The following is a 21,795-nucleotide window of genomic DNA, read 5'->3' as shown; positions in this document are numbered from 1 at the left end:
AAAACGTCCTTATCGTTTTTTTCCGTCAATGAAATAGTCACTATCTTTTCTCATATCTATTAAAACATTCTTATCGTTTTTTATGTCAACGAAATAGTCCCTCCTCATCGTTTCTTTCTATCAACGAAATCATCCCTCCCTATATTTTTAGAAATCTATTAAAACGTCCTTATTGTTTCTTTTTGTCAACCAAATAGTCCCTATCTTTTCTCAGATCTATTAAAACGTCCTTATCGTTTCTTTTTGTCAACGAAATAGTCCCTGTCTTTTCTTTCGTCCTCCTCCTCCTCCTCCTCCTCCGAAAAAGAAGAAGAAGAAAAAGAAGAAGAAGAAGAAGAAGAGAAAGAAGAAGAAGAAGAGAAAGAAGAAGAAGAAGAAGAAGAAGAAGAAAAAGAAGAAGGAGAAGAAGAAGAAGAAGAAGGAGGAGGAGGAGGAGAAAAAGAAGAAGAAGAAGAAGAAGAAGGAGAAGAAGAAGAAGAAGAAGAAGAAGAAGAAGAAGAAGAAGAAGAAGAAGAAGAAGAAGAAGAAGAAGAAGAAGAAGAAGAAGAAGAAGAAGAAGAAGAAGAGAAAGAAGAAAAAGAAGAAGAAGAAGAATGAGAAGAAGAAGAAGAAGAGAAAGAAGAAAAAGAAGCAAAAGAAGAAGAAGAAGAAGAAGCAGAAGAAGAAGGAGAAGAGGGAGAAGAAGCAGAAGAAGAAGGAGAAGAAGGAGAAGAAGCAGAAGAAGAAGGAGAAGAAGAAGAAGCAGAAGAAGCAGAAGCAGAAGGAAGAAGAATTGATGAAGAAGAAAAGGAAGGAGGAGGAGAAGGAGAAAAATAATGGGGGGTAATATAGTCTTTTACTATATTTTTAAAGGCAAAAATAGACAGAAGGACTATTTCGTTGACGGAGAGAAAACATAAGGACGTTTTAATAGGTTTCTAAAAATATAGGGATTGACTTGTTAATAATGGTAATATCCAGGGACTAAATAATAAATTACCCTAAAATAAAAGAGGAAATCAATATGAGAAAGGTCTAGTTGAAGATATGGATCCACTTTGGTTGTTTGGGTTGATCATTGAAACTTATGTTCTCTTGATTGGTTCAATATATTAGTTATGAGAGTGGAAAACGCTTCTCACCACCATGTCTCTCCTTATGATTAAATCAATTAGGGAACGTCCTCTAATCAATTACTAATTAACAAATTGCCAAGGAACGTCCTTGGGCCTTAGGCATCAAAACAATTGTCAATTGCATGAAGAAATAGAGAGATCCAATCTTAGCTACTCCAAACGCATGAAGATGATGCTAGATCACACAATTCCTTACTTTTTACACCAAGTGTTCTTAGGTCAGAATATTTCCAGCAATTACGGACTAACAAATATCCCAACTAACAATCAATTAACTTTGCAATCAAGAATCAAGTGGCCAATTTGATCAAAACAACAAAGCAATCTTAGATTTAAGCACACAATTGCATGAATATTGAACAAACCAAAAGCAAACACTTTATGTTCAGATCTCACAACCCTTTAAACTACCTTAGTTTCAACCAATCCTCAACTAGAATTAAGAGTTTCAGCCACTCATGGTTGAACCAAAACAAAAAGTAGAAGAAGAGAAGAAAGAAGGAGGAACCGGCGGCCGAAGGTGGAAGAGGAGTGGCTGCCGAACCTTGGTGGTGATTGAGTTCTTCAAGTCTGAAAATCTACTACTTCTTGTTTTCATAAGACCTTTAAATAAGTCTTGGGAGGCTGCCTAGGGTTTCTTGGGTGTCCATGCATCTTTTTGAGGTTGCCCAAAGTGCCTTTGGTCTTATATTTGTCTTCTAGGTGCATGTGTGAAGTTGCAAGGACTTTTTGGTCTTTTAATTGTTGTCCAAGTGTGTCTAAGAAGTTTCCTTCACATTATTTTTGCCACTCATGCACTAAAGAGGAAGGTGGAGCCTCCTTTTGAATTTTGAATGTGCATGGTATGAAGTGGGAAACATGTAATCTTCAAGATTTGGCTTCTTGAATAAGGAAGATGCAATTCGAGGGGACTTTCGGCCGCCTAAACTTGTTTTCGGAAGCTGGACTTTCGGCTCTGGAGCAAATTTTCGGCCGCCGAAGGTGCTGCCGAAGGTGGGTGACTTTCGATTCTGGACGAGCTTTTTGGCCGCCAAAGGTGCTTCCGAAGGTAGTTGAGTTTCGGTTCTGGATGAGCCTTTCGGCCGCCGAAGGTGCTTCCGAAGGTGGTTTTTCTAGATTTGGCACTTTTTGGCAGTTTTGAGCATTTTCTCTTGATTGTCTCTTTACACCTAATATCTGCAAAACATGATTAAAACCACAAAATTAGGTAGAAAAGGTGTAAATAAACATCAATAAGATCATGATAATATGGACTAAAATATGCTTTATTAAATACCCCCACACTTAGCCTTTTGCTTGTCCTCAAGCAAATAAACATAGTCAAATAAGCTTTCTTTGCTCTAGATCCTTGTTTCCACTTAAGCTCTTACTCAAGACACCTATTTTGAATCATTGCAGTGAAGAATATATGCATGAAGATTACTTACCTTCTTTCCTTGTTTTCCTTTGCTCACCATGGTTAGGATTTGTTTTCCTCAAGAGAGATATCATACATGCACATTAATTTGTTAAGACTTTTTCTAGCTTTTGGATTGACTTGCCCTTACCTTGAAGTACTTTATTCAGGCTTTTTGCACTTAGATTTTCCTTGAAAAAGTCACCAACCTTTTGACGTGAAGGTACATATTTGTGATACCCACCCCCAGTTACTCAGTTGGTCACCTCTCCAAGTGGCTACTAGCTTTGTTCTTAGTCTTTTGACCATTGGAACAGTTTTTGATTTTGTGCTTTTGAGGTCTTTGCCTTTGCTGAATTTTCTTTCTCTCAACGATTTGGGCAAATCAACACCAATTGCTAAATCCAGTCATGTTAAGTTCATTCACACAACTTTCAATTTATTCTCTCTAATGAGGGTCATCAATATATTTTTCACCATGGCAAACTCAAAGATTCAATTCAAAAGGCAATTCTCAAACATGAATACAACTCACTGCAATTGATTCAATATAAGTTTAAAGATTCATCACATCAATGGGGTCATGGAAAGAAAAACTCATCCAACATAGTTCATCAGTTTGAGTAGAGCAAAACAAAAAGAGAAGAAGGTTGTGGTTGTGTGTGTTTTATTGAAAGCATAAACTAAAAAAATTTCAACTGTGGCTATTCAAGGTAAAACTGAAAGAAAAAAGAAAAAATTTTGCAATCCGAAAGCATTGTGAATTTGCAGAAGAAGAAAGGAAGAAGAAGAAGAGAAGAGGTATGCACCCCCACACTTAAATCATGCATTGTCCTCAATGTATAAGAAACATAAAAGAACAAAGGAAACTGAATACTCCCTTGGGGTGTAAGGTGCATGGCATGTGATTCACTTAGGCTGAATGAGTGATGAACAGATTTTCGTCTGGGAACTCTTCTTTGATTGAACAAGGTGTAGAGCTAGATGGAAGCCGGCTGAGGTGGTCAGCTACGAGATTTTCTTTTCCTTTCTTGTCTCTTATCTCTAGATCGAACTCTTGTAATAGAAGGATCCACCGAATGAGTCTCGGTTTTGCTTCCTTTTTCTTGATCAAATATCGCAAAGCTGCATGGTCAGAGTAAACAATGACTTTAGTTCCCAAGGGATATGGTCTGAATTTCTCTAAGGTAAACACAACAACTAGGAGCTCTTTTTCTGTTGTTGTGTAGTTGCTTTGAGTGGCATCCAAGGTGCGAGAGGCATAGTGAATGATGTGGGGTGAGTTTCCCTCACGTTGTCCCAAGACTGCTCCCACTGCATAATTGCTTGCGTCACACATGATTTCAAAAGGCAAGTTCCAATCAGGTGCTTGAATAATTGGGGCAGTCACAAGCAATTCTTTAATCAGATCAAATGCTCTTTTGCAACCTGCATCAAAATCAAATGCAACATCTTGTTGAAGCAATTTACATAATGGCTGTGTGATTTTGGAAAAATCTTTTATGAATCTTCTGTAGAATCCTGCATGTCCAACGAAGGAACGGATGTCTTTAACATTTGTAGGGTAAGGCAGATTTTTAATTGTGTCTACCTTGGCCTTGTCCACTTCAATTCCTTTGGCTGAAACAACATGTCCTAAAACCATACCTTGATTGACCATAAAGTGACATTTTGCATAATTAAGCACAAGGTTAGATTCAAGGCATCTCTGTAGGATCTTTTCCAAATTAGCAAGGCATTCCTCAAAAGAGTTACCATGTACTGTGAAATTATCCATGAATACTTCAATTGTCTTACCCACATAGTCAGAGAATATGCTCATCATGCATCGCTGAAAGGTGGCAGGTGCATTGCATAGTCCAAATGGCATTCTTCTGAAGGCAAAAGTGCCAAAAGGACAAGTGAAGGTGGTCTTCTCTTGGTCCTCCGGAGCAACTGGAATTTGATAAAAACCTGAATAGCCATCAAGACAACAATAATGGGACTTACCTGTAAGCCTTTCTAGCATCTGATCAATGAAAGGTAGTGGGAAGTGATCTTTCCTTATTGCAGCATTTAGCTTTCTGTAGTCCATGCATACTCTCCATCCATTCTGAACTCTTGTGGGAACAAGTTCTCCTTCAGCATTTGGAACAATGGTGATTCCAGTTTTCTTTGGAACTACATGTACAGGACTCACCCATTTGCTATCAGAGATTGGGTATATGATACCTGCATCAAGGAGCTTGACTATTTCTTTCTTTACTACCTCCATCATAGGTGGATTTAGTCTTCTTTGAGCATCTCTGACTGGCTTGCATTCATCTTCCATGTGTATTCTATGTATGCATGTGGAAGGAGAAATACCTTTGATGTCATCTATGGTCCACCCTATGGCTCCTTTATGTTTCTGTAGTACTTTCAAGAGGCTTGCTTCTTCATGTTGGCTCAATTTATTGGACACTATCACTGGCAGTGTCTTGTTAGCTCCTAGGTACATGTATTTTAGATAGTCTGAAAGAGGCTTCAGATCTGATTCTGGTACTTTTTGGCTGGAAGAGCTTGCTTGCTTTGGGAACTGCTGAGCAAGGTTCGGCGGCCGAATGTCAGTAGTTTCGACAGACGATGGGATCTGAGGTGAATGATTCGGTGGCTGAAGGGAGTTCATCTTTGACGGCCGAATGGTTGCTGAGTTCGGCGGCCGAGAGTCAGTAGAGTTTGGCTGCCGAAAGTTTTCAGTGTGCTGGGCAGGCTGTGGCGATGGATTCTGCGTCTGGAAGGCAGTGAGGTTCGGCGGTCGAAAGTTGTTTGTATTCGGCGGTCGAATGTCTTCAATCTGCGCAACATCAATCTGTTGGATGCTACAGACTGTTTCTTTGAGTTTTGGCTCTTTCTGGCACTCAATTTGTACTTGACCAGTATCTCTGCAGAAATCACTATTAAGAATATCATCTTGCTTTTCATCAAAAATTTCTTGACTCAAACAGTCAACAATATCAAGACCATAAACAGGGGACATATCATGTGGATATTTCATGGCATCATAGACATTAAACTTAATCACTTCCCCTTCAAACTCTATAGTGAGAGTACCATCATGCACATCAATTTTAGTTCTAGCAGTACTCAAGAAAGGTCGTCCAAGAAGGATATCAGAACTAGTATTGCAACTATCTTCCTTAGTATCAATCACATAAAAATCAGCAAGGAAGACTAGTTCATCTACTTGGACTAACACGTCTTCTAGGACACCTATGGGATATACCACAGATCTATCAGCTAATTAGATCACAACTCTTGTGTCTTTCAGTGCACATGCATTTAAAGATTTATAGATGGAGAGAGGCATGACATTTATAGATGCACCAAGATCACACATGGCTTTTTTGATTCCAACATTCCCTATCTTACAAGAAATTGCAAACATACCTTTGTCCTTGCACTTAGTAGGGAGTTCTCTTTTAATCACAGCAGTAACAACTTCTCCTACACTTACTTTTTCTCTCTCAGCAAGCTTTCTTCTATTGGTACACTACTCTTTCAGAAATTTTGCGTACCTTAGAATCTGCTTGACAGCATCTAGCAGTGGTATGTTGATTTTCACTTTTCTGAAAGTCTCTAGGATCTCCTTTTCTTCCTTTTCTTTTTGTGTTTTTTCAAATCTTTTTGGAAAAGGATGTGGAATGTGTAAGCTTACCTTTTGATCACTTTTTTTGCACAGGTGGTGCTTCAGGTTGCGCTGGAGAGGTTTCAGGTTGCATTGGTTCTTGCGCAACTTGCTTTTCTTGCTCATAGCTAGCATCTTGAAGCTCTTTTCCACTTCTCAAAGTGATGGCACTCACATTTTATCTAGGATTAGTTTCAGTTTGAGAAGGGAGCTTATATTGGGATTCAACTTTGTTCATGAATGCGGTTACTTGTCCCATTTATTGTTGGAGAGATTGTATAGTGTTTGTAAGTGTCTCCATCATCTTTTCAAGGTGCTGATTGGAACTTGAAGGTGCTGGTTGGACTTGATTTCTGCGGTAGTTCTGATGATTCTGATTGTTGTTGGCCCTTCCATAGCTAAAATTGGGGTGGTCTCTCCAGCCTGGATTGTATGTGTTTGAATATGGATCATGTCTAGGCTGGTTGTTGTACCCTCCAATGGCATTAACTTGCTGGTTGTCCTCTTGAAGGGTAGGACATTGATCAGTTGGATGTCCTACATATGAACAAATACCACATGGCCTAGGTGGCTGGGTTGCTTGCATCTGTTGTACCAGTCCTATGGCAAAATCTTTCATAACAGCTGTTAGTTCAGAAATAGTAGGTGAGCTTACCTCATTAACTCCTCTTTGCATTTGCTTTTCTTCTCCATACTGCCTAGATGAGGCTGCAAGTGTAGAAATCAACTCTCGCATCTCTCTAGGTGTCTTGTCTGCAATGCATCCTCCACAGGCTACATCTATGAATCTTCTTTTTGATGAGAGTAACCCTCCGTAGAAGAACTGTATGAGGGACCTGTCTGACATATCATGTTGTGGACAACCTGTACATAGTCTTTCAAACCTTTCCCAATAATCATATAAATCTTCAGTTGGTTTCTATCTTATACTAGTGATTTCTCTTATTATGTCAATTGACTTAGATGTTGGGAAGTATTTGTTCAAAAAAGTTTTGACCATATCATCCCAAGAAGTTATAGATCCAGGTGGCAAATAAAATAACTAATCTTTAGTAAAGTCATCTAATGAAAAAGGACAAGCTCTTAATTTAACATGATCTTCAGAGATACCTTGAGGTCTCATACATGAACAAACAATATTGAATTCTTTCAAGTGCTTGTGTGGATTTTCATTTTGCAAACCTCTAAATTTTGGGAGAAGATGAATCAAACCTGTTTTTAGTTCAAAGGGAACTGTCAGAGGTGGATAGGTGATGCAAAGTGGTGCTTGATCACCTATAGGTATTGCTAACTCCCTCATGGTTCTTTCTCTTGGCATTTGTGGCCTTATGGCTGGATTTTCTTGAATTATTTGGTTCTGGACAGCTTGTCCATTAGGGGCAGCAGCTTGTGCATTAGGTTCTGCCATTGGTGCAAAGTTCGGTTGCTGGAGCAAGGAAGGTTCGGCGGCCGAAGGTTGATGGGGTTCGGCGGGTGAATGTTGGGCAGAATGCTCGGCAGCTTGCTTTCCTAGTCTTCTGAGGGTGCGTTCAATTTTTGGATCAAAGGGCAGAGTGTCCCTGTGTTCAGATCTGGTCATGAAAGAAAAATAAATAAGTTAAATTAATTTCCCGACAAGGGCACCAATTTTTGACTCGTGGTTGTCGAAGCCGGTAAAAAATAACATCTACGGTAGATAGTGGTAAAGGATCGAATCCACAGAGAATTGAATACTTATCTTTTTTTCTCAAACAAGATCAACTGAGAGCACAATTGGAGGTAAGTAACTGAAGGCAGATCAATAGCAAAGTGCAATAAAGTAAAAAGGGGGGTTTTGAGATTGATTTGACTAACAACTATTGAAAGCAATTAAAACAGCAAGTAATTAAAATAAAAGAGGAAATCAATATGAGAAAGGTCTAGTTGAAGATATAGATCCACTTTGGCTGTTTGGGTTGATCATTGAAACTTATGTTCCCTTGATTGGTTCAATAGATTAGTTATGGGGGTGGAAAACGCTTCTCACCACCATGTCTCTCCTTATGATTAAATCAATTAGGGAACGTCCTCTAATCAATTACTAATTAACAAATTGCCAAGGAATGTCATTGGGCCTTAGGCATCAAAACAATTGTCAATTGCATGAAGAAATAGAGAGATCCAATCCTAGCTACTCCAAACGCATCAAGATGATGCTAGATCACACAATTCCTTAGTTTTTACACCAAGTGTTCTTAGGTCAGAATATTTCCAGCAATTACAGACTAACAAATATCCCAACTAACAATCAATTAACTTTGCAATCAAGAATCAAGTGGCCAATTTGATCAAAACAACAAAGCAATCTTAGATTTAAGCACACAATTGCATGAATATTGAACAAACCAAAAGCAAACACTTTATGTTCAGATCTCATAACCCTTTAAACAACCTTAGTTTCAACCAATCCTTAACTAGAATTAAGGGTTTCAGCCACTCATGGCTGAACCAGAATAAAAAGTAGAAGAAGAGAAGAAGGAAGGAGGAACCGGCGGCCGGAGGTGGAGGAGGAGCGGCTGCCGAAACTTGGTGGTGATTGAGTTCTTCAAGTCTGAAAATATGCTACTCCTTGTCTTCATAAGACCTTTAAATAAGTCTTGGGAGGCTGCCTAGGGTTTCTTGGGTGTCCATGCATCTTTTTGAGGTTGCCCAAAGTGCCCTTGGTCTTATATGTGTCTTCTAGGTGCATGTGTGAAGTTGCAAGGACTTTTTGGTCTTTTAATTGCTGCCCAAGTGTGTCCAAGAAGTTTCCTTCACATTATTTTTGCCACTCATGCACTAAAGAGGAAGGTGGAGCCTCCTTTTGAATTTTGAATGTGCATGGCATGAAGTGGAAAACATGTGATCTTCAAGATTTGGCTTCTTGAATAAGGAAGATGCAATTCGGGGGTACTTTCGGCCGCCTAAACTTGTTTTCGGAAGCTGGAATTTCGGCTTTGGAGCAAACTTTCTGTAACGACCCGAAAATCGGACCGCTATCGGCGCTAGGATCTAGGTCGGCTTAAGGCCGCCGGGACCCGTAGCAAGCCTAACATGAATCCTGTGAACCTGATTAATCCCATACATGATCAACATCATACATAAAAATTAAAACTTTTCTATCATTCATTCTCTCATACACCAACTCAACCTGTGCATGCACTGAACATAAACATAATCATAAACATTGGCCCCTCTGTGGGACCTCATCAATGCCCCCAATGGGTGGCATAACATGTGTTGAGTTGGTTTACATAAGCATTACAAAACATCTAAGATCATGTATTAAAAGGGATACCATACACATAGGGTCAAGCACAATCTCTAATCCTCAAGGTCATTACATTACATATCTGTACATCATTATACAATTTGTCATGTCCACATTCTAACTATTTCATACATAAGACTTCAATACTCTTGCTGACCTCCTGGTCTACCCTGTATCTGCAAACCTGGGGAATTTGGGAGATGGGTGAGCTACAAGAGCCCAGTGAGCAGAATAATAAAACATTTAAAATATATGATAACATGAAATGCATCACATCACAGCTAATCACATCAAGGATGAATTTGTCACCAATAGTCCTCTACATGGTCCAACTATGCCAGGGGCGTAGAATGGGCCTCACTGGTCTTTCTCTTACATAATCATAACATAGCATAACATAACATTCCAACTATGCCAGGGGCATAGAATGGGCCTCACTGGTCTTTCTCTTACATGGTGCCAGGGGCGTAGAATGGGCCTCACTGGTCTTCCGTACCGTACCATCATCATATCATAACATAGGAGGACTAAAGGATCATTCAACATTCATCCGCATCATCAACATATTATGCAATGCAACATATTCGTGAGTTCTAATGCAAGCACCCTATTATATCTCATGGCATTCATGATGCGTGAATCATGCTAAAACTGGTTTATTTATTTAAAAGCATAAGAGTTATTCCACTCACCTCTGGCTGAAGCTCTACTGACTCAGAAGCAGCTGAACTCACTGCTGGGGTCCTCGGTTCCTCGGGTCCGAACCTACACAGGTGGACTCAAATGAGGGACCAAACAACTAGAACATAACTCTAAAAACATCCCCCAAAAAACCCCTAGAACACCTCAAAACATCCATGCAAAACATGCAAAGGAAGGCTGGACAGGGCACTTTCGGCGGCAGGTTCAGCGGCCGAAAGTCCCTCCAGAGCCGAAAGTCAGGCAGGTTCGGCGGCACCTTCGGCGGTCGAAACTCCCAAACAGAGGCGAAACTCATGCATGTTCGGCGGCACTTTCGGCGGCCAAAACTCCCAGACAGAGATGAAAGTCTCCTTTCCGGGGCAAGCTTCGGTAGCCGAAGGCTGCTTCCACAAGAGGGTTCGGCGGCCAAAAGCCCTTTCGGCTGCCGAACCTGGTTTCTCCCAAAGGGCAGAAACTTGGTTCAAATATGCACAAATGCCTCCTAACTCATACCATCATGCATTTAGCTCAACAAAAATATGCATACAAGCTCCTAGGGGTCTCAAACTACCTTAAACCCCAACTACAACACCTCAAACATACATTTACAAGCCACATTGCTCAAAAACTCATCAAAACCCATAAACTCAACATAAGCTTACTCATGCATTTTCTACCCCATGAACTTGCATAAAACTTGTTTAAAACATAATGTAAGCTAGAGATCGACTCTTACCTCTTGAAGATCGAGAGTAGAGGCGATCTAACTTGGAGTTGGGAGAGATTTAGCTCCTTGGGTCTCCAAGTTCAAAACTCGCTCAAAACTTGAAAATCTTCAAAAGAAAGCAAAAACTTGTGAAAATCTTGAAAGATCTGAAGGAAGAACTAAAAGATTGGTGAGGAATGGCGGAGAACTCACCTTGGCCGACAATGGGGAAAAAGCTCGCCCATTTTCGGCTAAGGGACCCTTTTATAGTGGCTGGCTAGGCCACGTTCGGGGGCCGAACGTGCCTCCGCATGCATGCCATGTTCGGCGGTCGAACTTGAGGTTCGGCGGCCGAACCTGGACTTCCCTCACTTATGCCTTCGGGGGCCTAAGGCACACCCAAAATGCCTGCATGTTCGGCGGCCGAACCTGGGTTTTCCTCCAACATTTTTCATACAAAAACTCATTTTCCCTTTTACTTAAAAGCATCAAATACATTAAAACATTTTATGAAAACATGGTTTTACCCTTCTAGAGGTCTCCGACATCCGAGATTCCACCGGACGGTAGGAATTCCAATACCGGAGTCTAGCCGGGTATTACATTCTCCCCCCCTTAAGAACATTCGTCCCCGAATGTTCCTCAACTAGCATATAGCATGGCATACACATATCATACATACAAAGCACATAAAACTCACAAAGAACTAACCTTAGAAAAGATAAGGATATTGCTAGAGCATGGACTCCCGTGTCTCCCAAGTGCATTCTTCTATATTGTGGTGGTTCCACAGGACTTTCACCATCGGGATTTCCTTGTTTCTTAGCTTTCTGATCTGGGTGTTGACAGAGCATATTTTAGCCCACTTTATCATGATATTAATGATGTTTATTTGCACCTTTTCTGCCTAATTTTATGGTTTTGTTCATGTTTTGCAGAAATTAGGTGTGAAAAGACAATCCGGAGAAAATGCTCTTAAAACTGCCAAAAAGTGCCAAATATGGAAAGTTCCAAAAAAGGAAAGTTTTCATATATGGAAAGTTCTAAATAAGGAAAGTTTTCATATATGGAAAGTGCCAAAAAAGGAAAGAATCAAAAAGCACAGTCAGCAAACTGTCCGAAATTCGAACTGCAGAATCTTTCCTGCCTTATTTAGAACATGAAGCCAAAAAGGAAAGTTTTCAAATAAGGCAAGTTGTCAGAAAAGGAAAGTCTTCAAATGAGGAAAGTGCAGAAGCAAAAGCAAATAAGGAAAGCTCAGTAAGAAGATTATTTGAAATTCAAATCGCAGATCTTTCTTTCCTTGTTCAAAAGATGTGCACACACTGCAGCAGTCATATCTTCCTGTTTAGGCAGCAAGATCTCAAGGAGATGCTCTTCCTCTTCTGCATTCAGCATTCAAAATTCAAACGAAGGCTCCACCTAAAAAGGAAAGACTGGACAAATATCTTTCCACTTCTGTACATTAATGACTGCATTCTCCTGCCTCTTTTGCAATCCATGCGCGCGCCACCTCTTCTGGGAGCATGATCCGCGCGTCCTTCCTCTTCTGAAGGCCTTGGTACGTGCATATTTCCTTATGAACATCAAGCCACGAATTTTCTTCCTCTATTGGCAGTCTTGGATCGCTCTTCCTTCCTTTTCAAGCACAAGGTACGCTCCTTTCCTATTCTGAAGGCAATCTACGCGCCAACTTCCTTCTGAAGCCTTGCAGTCCGATTCCTTCCTCTTTTACAACAACTTGGGCAGCAAGTTGCACATGGGCAGCACCTTGGGCAGCCTCTACACTAATAAGGAAGACCTAGGCAGCATCAAAACTCTATAAAAAGGTACTCTATTTGGGCAGCCACGAATTTTTTTGGACACTTTCAGACTCATCTTCTCCTTCTCCATCCGGATCAAGCAAGGCCGCGCCTCCACCACCTTCGGCTTCTTCTTTTCTTCTTCTACCTTTCTTTATGGTTTTTGTTTCAGCCATGAGTGGCTGAAACCCTTTTCATTCTAGTTGAAGAATAAGTGAAGCTTTAGTTGTATTGTGGATTGAGAGAATTGGACTACATTGTTTATCTTTTGGTTATTCAGTATTCTTGTGATTTCATGCTTAAGGACATTATTGCTTTGTTATTTAAGATCTCCATTGATTTTTGTTGCAAGGTAATATATTGTTGGTTTGAATGATTTTAAGTCCGAAATTGCTTGATTTGTTCAACCATAGGAACACTTGGTGCATCACCAAGGAAATCGCATGATCTAGTGTTGTCTCCATGCATGTGGGTGACTAGAATTGGTTCTCTCTATATCTTTATGCAATTGACTATTGTAAAAGGCCTAAGGCTCAAAGATGTTCTTTGGCAATTGTTAATTAGTAATTAATTGGAGGACTTTCCCTAATTAATTTAATCTTAAAGAGAGACAATGGATGTGAGAAGCTTCTTCAATCTCCTTGGCCAATTTATTGAATTAACAAAGGAACATATGAGTCAATGATCAATCCCATCAACTAAAGTGAATCTGAATCTTCAACTAGAGCTTTTACTATCATTATTTTACCCTTAATTTGCCAACTGCTTTCTTTTTAATTGCTCTTTTCATTAGTTTAAACAAATCAATCTCAAAACCCCCCCCATTTTTACTTTACATGCATTTTATTTTTATTTTGTTTTCTGTTTGTTTATTTAGTCTTGACAAGAAAGATAGGTAAGTATCAATTCCCTGTGGATTCGATCCTTTTACCACTGTCTACAGTTTTAATATTGTTGGTAGTTACAAAGGTTATTTATTTTGACCGGCTTCGACAACCGTTCTGTCAAAATTGGCGCCGTTGCCGGGGAATTGATTTAACTCATTTGTTTTTCTTTCAGGACCAGATCTGGAAAAAAAAAAAAAAGAGAGCACTCTGCGCAGAACCATCTTCTGAAACATCTCAATTGCACATCTGAATCATGGATGAGGTAAGTAGATCTGATCTTTCTTTTCTAACATCTTTATTGAAAGATTTAACCATAGAACAAGACGCGGTAAGTACACCTTTTCGCCTAGCGAAACTTTATGAACAAATCGCTGCTATGAGAAGTTTTGTTATAGACCAAGCTGAACAAGCTTTTGAAGAACAACTCCAACAAGTACATGCATGTGAAAGATTCTATGGACAGCCGAGATATGCAATACCAGAAGATACCAGAACTAATCTTTATAAGATGTTGGAGACTTTGCATAATTTCCAACAGGAAGTGGATCGAATAGCCGCCAAATGGAGAGCAGACATGGTAAGAAAAGAGGAAGAGCTCCAAGATGGTGAGACAGATGATGAAAGTTCACAAGTGCAAGAACAAAGTGCTGAAGAGAAACAACCAGAAAACTGTTTGTCCAAACAAACGGATCAAATAGAACTTGTTGTTGATTTAGATATCATTGATCGTTTGAGTAAAGATGTTTTTTATACAAATCAAGATGATATACTAAACAATGATCCTTGCAGGGAAGAGAGCCAAAAAGAGCCAGAACTGAAAGAAACTAACTGTTACATCCAACAGGTGGACTGCGAACACGCACAGAACAAAGGAGAGCCAATCGCGCCTCTTCAGATCAATCTTGCGCAGTCAGAAGGAACTCCAACTGAACCACCTCAGCCTGGACCACAGGACAGTCCTGCAACTCTTCTAGTTGCACCTCTTCAACTTCCATCGCCTGAAATCCTCTCCAGTCCTCCATTGAAGACTATTCTTGCGCAAGATGAAAAAACTGAAACTCCTTTCATTCCTCCATCGCAGAAAGCCCATGCACACAATGAACAAATGGGATTCCAAGCGCCCAAACCAAAGGAGCATGTAGATCTATGCCTGCCCAAACCACCAGATAAGGTAGAGTTTGTTTTGCCCGAATTCAGTGCCATGTTGCAGACATCTATGAGGAAACATGAATTGGAATTCAAAATATTGCCCAATCATCTCAAAAATGCAAACATAAGGGCAAGAGGCACACCTCATCTGAAAGAGGAGAAGCTAATCATGTTGCTTCATGAGTACATGAAAGAAATAAGATGGGTTATGACCAAATCAAAAGGCGTGCTACACTATTCACTTAATTATGTTGGGACCCTTTTTCCTCCCCCAATTACTTGAGGCAACTTACCAAGTGGATCGCACCATACAACACCACACCAGGGGAGTACTCAGTTTCCTTTGTTCTTTTATGTTTTCTATACATTGAGGACAATGCATGATTTAGGTGTGGGGGTGCGGATCTCTGAAATTTTTAATTTTTTGCTTTAGACACATTTTTCCTTTCAGTTTGCATTTTCCTTTCAGTTTTTTTTCCTTTCAGTTTGCGTTTGATTTTGTTTTCAGTTTTGTTTTGATTTGCTTTACTCAAACTGATGAACTATGTTGGATGAGCTTTCTTTTCATGACCCCATTGATGTAATGACTCTTTAAACCTAGGTTGAATCAATTGCAATGAGATATATTCATGTTTGGGAATTGCCTTTGAATTGAATCTTTGAGCTTGCCATGGTGAAAAATATATTGATGACACTCATTTGAGAGAATGAATTGAGAATTGTGTGAATGAACTTAATGTGACTTTTTAGCAATTGGTGTTGATTTGCCCAAATCATTGAGAAAAAGAAATTCAGAAAAGGCCTAGACTTCATGAGCACAAATTGAAAACTGTTCCAATGGTCAAAAGACTATGAACAGAGCTAGTAGCCACTTGGACAGGTGACCAACTGAGTAACTGGGGGTGGGTATCACCAATATGTACCTTCACGTCAAAAGGTTGGTGACTTTTTCAAGCAAGTTTTAAGTGCAAAAAGGATGAATAAAGTACTTCGAGGTAAGGGCAAGTCACTCTGAAAGCTAGAATATGTCTTAATTGAACAAGAACTTGTGCATGTATGATCTCTCTCTTGAGTAAAACCGATCCTAGCCATGGTAAGTAAAGGGAGACAAGGAAAGAGGTAAGTAACCTTGATGCATATATTCTTTATTGCAATGCTTCAAAATAGGGGTTTAGAGTAAGAGCTTAAGTGGACATAAAGGATCAAAGCAAAGAGAGTTTGTTTAACTATGTTTATTTGCTTGAGGACAAGCAAAAGGTTAGGTGTGGGGGTATTTGACAGAGCATATTTTAGCCCACTTTATCATGATATTAATGATGTTTATTTGCACCTTTTTTGCCTAATTTTATGGTTTTGTTCATGTTTTGCAGAAATTAGGTGTGAAAAGACAATCCGGAGAAAATGCTCTTAAAACTGCCAAAAAGTGCCAAATATGGAAAGTTCCAAAAAAGGAAAGTTTTCATATATGGAAAGTTCTAAATAAGGAAAGTTTTCATATATGGAAAGTGCCAAAAAAGGAAAGAATCAAAAAGCACAGTCAGCAAACTGTCCGAAATTCGAACTGCAGAATCTTTCCTGCCTTATTTAGAACATGAAGCCAAAAAGGAAAGTTTTCAAATAAGGCAAGTTGTCAGAAAAGGAAAGTCTCCAAATGAGGAAAGTGCAGAAGCAAAAGCAAATAAGGAAAGCTCAGTAAGAAGATTATTTGAAATTCAAATCGCAGATCTTTCTTTCCTTGTTCAAAAGATGTGCACACACTGCAGCAGTCATATCTTCCTGTTTAGGCAGCAAGATCTCAAGGAGATGCTCTTCCTCTTCTGCATTCAGCATTCAAAATTCAAACGAAGGCTCCACCTAAAAAGGAAAGACTGGACAAATATCTTTCCACTTCTGTACATTAATGACTGCATTCTCCTGCCTCTTTTGCAATCCATGCGCGCGCCACCTCTTCTGGGAGCATGATCCGCGCGTCCTTCCTCTTCTGAAGGCCTTGGTACGTGCATATTTCCTTATGAACATCAAGCCACGAATTTTCTTCCTCTATTGGCAGTCTTGGATCGCTCTTCCTTCCTTTTCAAGCACAAGGTACGCTCCTTTCCTATTCTGAAGGCAATCTACGCGCCAACTTCCTTCTGAAGCCTTGCAGTCCGATTCCTTCCTCTTTTACAACAACTTGGGCAGCAAGTTGCACATGGGCAGCACCTTGGGCAGCCTCTACACTAATAAGGAAGACCTAGGCAGCATCAAAACTCTATAAAAAGGTACTCTATTTGGGCAGCCACGAATTTTTTTGGACACTTTCAGACTCATCTTCTCCTTCTCCATCCGGATCAAGCAAGGCCGCGCCTCCACCACCTTCGGCTTCTTCTTTTCTTCTTCTACCTTTCTTTATGGTTTTTGTTTCAGCCATGAGTGGCTGAAACCCTTTTCATTCTAGTTGAAGAATAAGTGAAGCTTTAGTTGTATTGTGGATTGAGAGAATTGGACTACATTGTTTATCTTTTGGTTATTCAGTATTCTTGTGATTTCATGCTTAAGGACATTATTGCTTTGTTATTTAAGATCTCCATTGATTTTTGTTGCAAGGTAATATATTGTTGGTTTGAATGATTTTAAGTCCGAAATTGCTTGATTTGTTCAACCATAGGAACACTTGGTGCATCACCAAGGAAATCGCATGATCTAGTGTTGTCTCCATGCATGTGGGTGACTAGAATTGGTTCTCTCTATATCTTTATGCAATTGACTATTGTAAAAGGCCTAAGGCTCAAAGATGTTCTTTGGCAATTGTTAATTAGTAATTAATTGGAGGACTTTCCCTAATTAATTTAATCTTAAAGAGAGACAATGGATGTGAGAAGCTTCTTCAATCTCCTTGGCCAATTTATTGAATTAACAAAGGAACATATGAGTCAATGATCAATCCCATCAACTAAAGTGAATCTGAATCTTCAACTAGAGCTTTTACTATCATTATTTTACCCTTAATTTGCCAACTGCTTTCTTTTTAATTGCTCTTTTCATTAGTTTAAACAAATCAATCTCAAAACCCCCCCCATTTTTACTTTACATGCATTTTATTTTTATTTTGTTTTCTGTTTGTTTATTTAGTCTTGACAAGAAAGATAGGTAAGTATCAATTCCCTGTGGATTCGATCCTTTTACCACTGTCTACAGTTTTAATATTGTTGGTAGTTACAAAGGTTATTTATTTTGACCGGCTTCGACAACCGTTCTGTCAGGTGTCTAGGATTCGTACTGGCTGCTCAACATAGGTGAGATCCTCTTGGATCTCCACATTAGGCTCACTAAGAACCTTGCCCGGATCTGACACGAACTTTCTCAACATGGAAACATGGAAAACCGGATGGATTCTTTCCATTGAAGCAGGTAAATCTAGCTTGTACGACACATTCCCAATCTTTTGCAAGACTTCAAAGGGTCCGATGTATCGTGGGGCTAGTTTACCTTTCTTCCCAAAGCGAACCACTCCTTTCATTGGAGACACCTTGAGCAATACCAGATCCCCCTCCTGAAACTCTACTTGCCGTCTGCGGATGTCTGCATAACTCTTCTGTCTGCTTGCAGCAGTCTTGATCCTTTCTCTGATTATAGGTACCACCCTGCTGGTAATCTCTACTAGCTCAGGCCCTGCCAAGGCCTTCTCTCCAACTTTCTCCCAGCAAACAGGTGACCTGCACTTCCTTCCATACAAAGCTTCATATGGAGCCATCCCGATGCTAGCATGATGGCTGTTATTGTAGGTAAACTCCACCAAAGGTAGATGCTGCCTCCAAGAACCGCCAAAGTCCAGCACGCACATTCTGAGCATATCCTCGATAGTCTGGATGGTCCTTTCTGACTGTCCATCAGTCTGGGGGTGGAAGGCAGTACTGAAATCCAACCTAGTACCCATGGCATTCTGCAGACTCCGCCAAAACCTGGAGGTGAACTGGGGTCCTCTATCCGACACTATTGAAACAGGAACTCCATGCAGCCTGACGATCTCATCAACATACATCTGCGCCAACTTGTCCACAGAATAGCCACTCCTGACAGGGATGAAGTGAGCAGATTTGGTGAGTCTGTCCACAATCACCCATATGGAGTCCAATCTGTTGGACGTCGCCGGTAACCCCACTACGAAGTCCATAGCTATATTCTCCCATTTCCACTCTGGAATAGGTAGCGGGTTAAGCATTCTAGCCGGCTTCTGATGTTCCAGCTTCACCCTCTGACACACTTCGCAGGCTGACACAAACTGTGCCACTTCTTTCTTCATCGCTGGCCACCAATAAACTTTCTTCAGATCTTGATACATCTTGGTGGCTCCGGGGTGAACGTTGTATCTTGCATTATGAGCCTCTCTCATAATGTCTCCTTTTAGCCCTATGTCATCTGGTACACACAATCGACTCCCATAGCGGAGGATCCCCTTACTGTCAAATCTGAACTCACTGTCCTTGCCTGACTGAACAGTCCTGGCAATTTTCACTAACTCTGGGTCCTCATGCTGTTTCTGAGCCACTTGCTCCAGAAACACAGGTGTCACTCTCATCTGGGCCACTAAAGCACCTGTACCAGACAACTCCAACTGTAGACCTTCATCAATGAGCTTGTAAAACTCCTTCACCACTGGTCTCCTCTCTGCCGATATGTGGGATAAACTGCTTAGTGACTTCCGGCTTAGGGCGTCTGCCACAACATTTGCCTTACCTGGATGATACTGAATCTTGCAATCGTAGTCACTCAGCAGTTCTACCCATCTCCTCTGTCTCAAATTCAAATCTCTTTGACTCAGGATGTACTGCAGGCTCTTATGATCTGTAAAGATCTCACATTTTACCCCATAGAGGTAGTGCCTCCACATCTTGAGTGCAAAGATTACTGCTGCCATCTCTAGGTCATGCATGGGGTAATTCAACTCGTGCTTCTTCAGCTGTCTAAAAGCATAAGCAATTACCTTTTCATTCTGCATTAGTACACAACCCAGTCCCACACGGGACGCATCACAGAAGACTGTAAAGTCCTCATCACTAGATGGCAGAGCTAACACTGGTGCTAAAGTCAACCTCTTCTTAAGCTCTTCAAAACTCTCTTTGCACTGGTCGGTCCACACAAACTTTTGATTCTTCCTGGTTAACCTGGTCAGAGGAGCTGCAACTTTTGAGAAGTCCTGGACGAACCTCCTGTAGTAACCTGCCAAACCCAAGAAACTTCTAATCTCTGTCACTGAAGTGGGTCTAGGCCAGTTAGCCACAGTTTCTGTCTTCTTGGGGTCCACCTCTATTCCATTTTCTGACACTACATGCCCCAAGAATGAAATGCTCCTCAGCCAGAACTCACACTTAGAGAACTTGGCATACAAGCCATGTTCCCTCAAGGTCTGCAAAACCAACCGTAAATGATGGGCATGCTCCTCTGCATTCCTGGAATACACTAAGATATCATCTATGAAGACAATAACGAAGTGATCCAGGTACTGGCTAAACACTCTGTTCATGAGATCCATGAATGCTGCAGGGGCGTTGGTTAACCCGAACGGCATTACAAGGAACTCAAAATGCCCATATCTGGTCCTGAAAGCTGTCTTCGGCACATCTTCTTCCCTGATCCTCAGCTGATGGTACCCCGATCTCAGATCTATTTTGGAGAAACAACCCGCTCCTGCTAGCTGGTCGAATAGATCGTCGATCCTTGGCAATGGGTACTTATTCTTGGTAGTGACTTTGTTCAACTGCCTGTAGTCGATACAAAGCCTAAGGGATCCATCCTTCTTTCTCACAAACAAAACTGGTGCACCCCAAGGTGAGGTGCTCGGTCGGATGAAGCCCTTTTCTACTAGCTCTTGCAACTGTTCTTTCAATTCCTTCAACTCAGCTGGAGCCATCCTGTAGGGAGGGATAGAGATCGGTCGGGTTCCAGGCATCAATTCTATCTCGAACTCTATCTCCCTAGCAGGTGGTAAACCTGGTAGCTCATCTGGGAACACATCTAAGAACTCTCTGACCACTGGCACCGAGGCGGGCTCTCTAACCTGACTGCTAAGCTCTCTCACATGAGCCAAATACCCCTAACATCCCTTCCTAAGCAACCTACGAGCCTGAAGAGCTGATATTAGACCTCTAGGTGTACCCCTCCTGTCTCCCCTGAAGACAACCTTTGACCCATCCTGACCTCTGAGCCTGACTACCTTGTCCCTGCAGTCCAAGGTAGCACTATGGGGAGATAACCAGTCCATCCCTAGAATGACGTCAAAATCTGTCAAGTCTAAAACCACAAGGTCGGCGGAAAGGCATCTTCCCTCAACAAAGACTGGACTGCACTGGCAGACTGACTCTGCCACTGATGGATCACACTTGGGTCCACTGACCCAGAGAGGACACTCTAACCCAGAGATCATCAAACCCAACCTCTCAACGGCTCTCGGAGCAATAAAAGAATGAGATGCACCAGGGTCCATCAAGGCATACACATCTGAACAACCAATGACTAAGTTACCTGCCACCACGGTGTTAGATGCATCTGCCTCCTGTTGAGTCATCGTGAAGATCCGTGCTGGAGCTGATGGACCTTCACCTCTGAAACCCGCTGAAGAAGAGGCTGCTCCTCTCCCTCTACCTCTGCCACTGGCCTGAGTCGCGGCTGGAGCTGTTGGCTGAGCCACACTACCAGAAGCTGTCTGCTGAGACTGTGCTCCAAAAGCTGCCCTAGGACACTCCCGAGCCATGTGTCCCTCTTGCTCGCATCTGAAGCAGGCTGCTGTCCCAGCCCGGCAAACTCCCCTGTGTGGCCTACTACACTTTGCACAAACTGCATTATCCGCACCAAAGCTTGAGCCACTCCCTAGTCCCAGACTGGACTTGACCTTGTTCCAAAACTTGTTCTTCTTCGACTTCTTGGTGGTACTGCTCCACCTCTTGCTACCTGAAGCTGCTGCACTAAAGAAGAAGAGCCTGGGGTCTTAGAACCAGAAGGCTGTGCCACTGACTGCTTAACTGTCCCCTGAACGATGGCACTGGCCTCCATTTTCCGGGCCATATCCACTATGGCATGGAAGCTCTCCCTATCTGCTGACTGGATCAAGGAGGAATATCTGGAGTGGAGTTTCATGATATACCTCCTTGACCTTTTCTGGTCTGTGT

Source organism: Manihot esculenta, chromosome 16 (assembly GCF_001659605.2).
Source record: "Manihot esculenta cultivar AM560-2 chromosome 16, M.esculenta_v8, whole genome shotgun sequence".
Classification (NCBI taxonomy): domain Eukaryota; kingdom Viridiplantae; phylum Streptophyta; class Magnoliopsida; order Malpighiales; family Euphorbiaceae; genus Manihot; species Manihot esculenta.
This window is presented reverse-complemented; position numbering follows the sequence as displayed.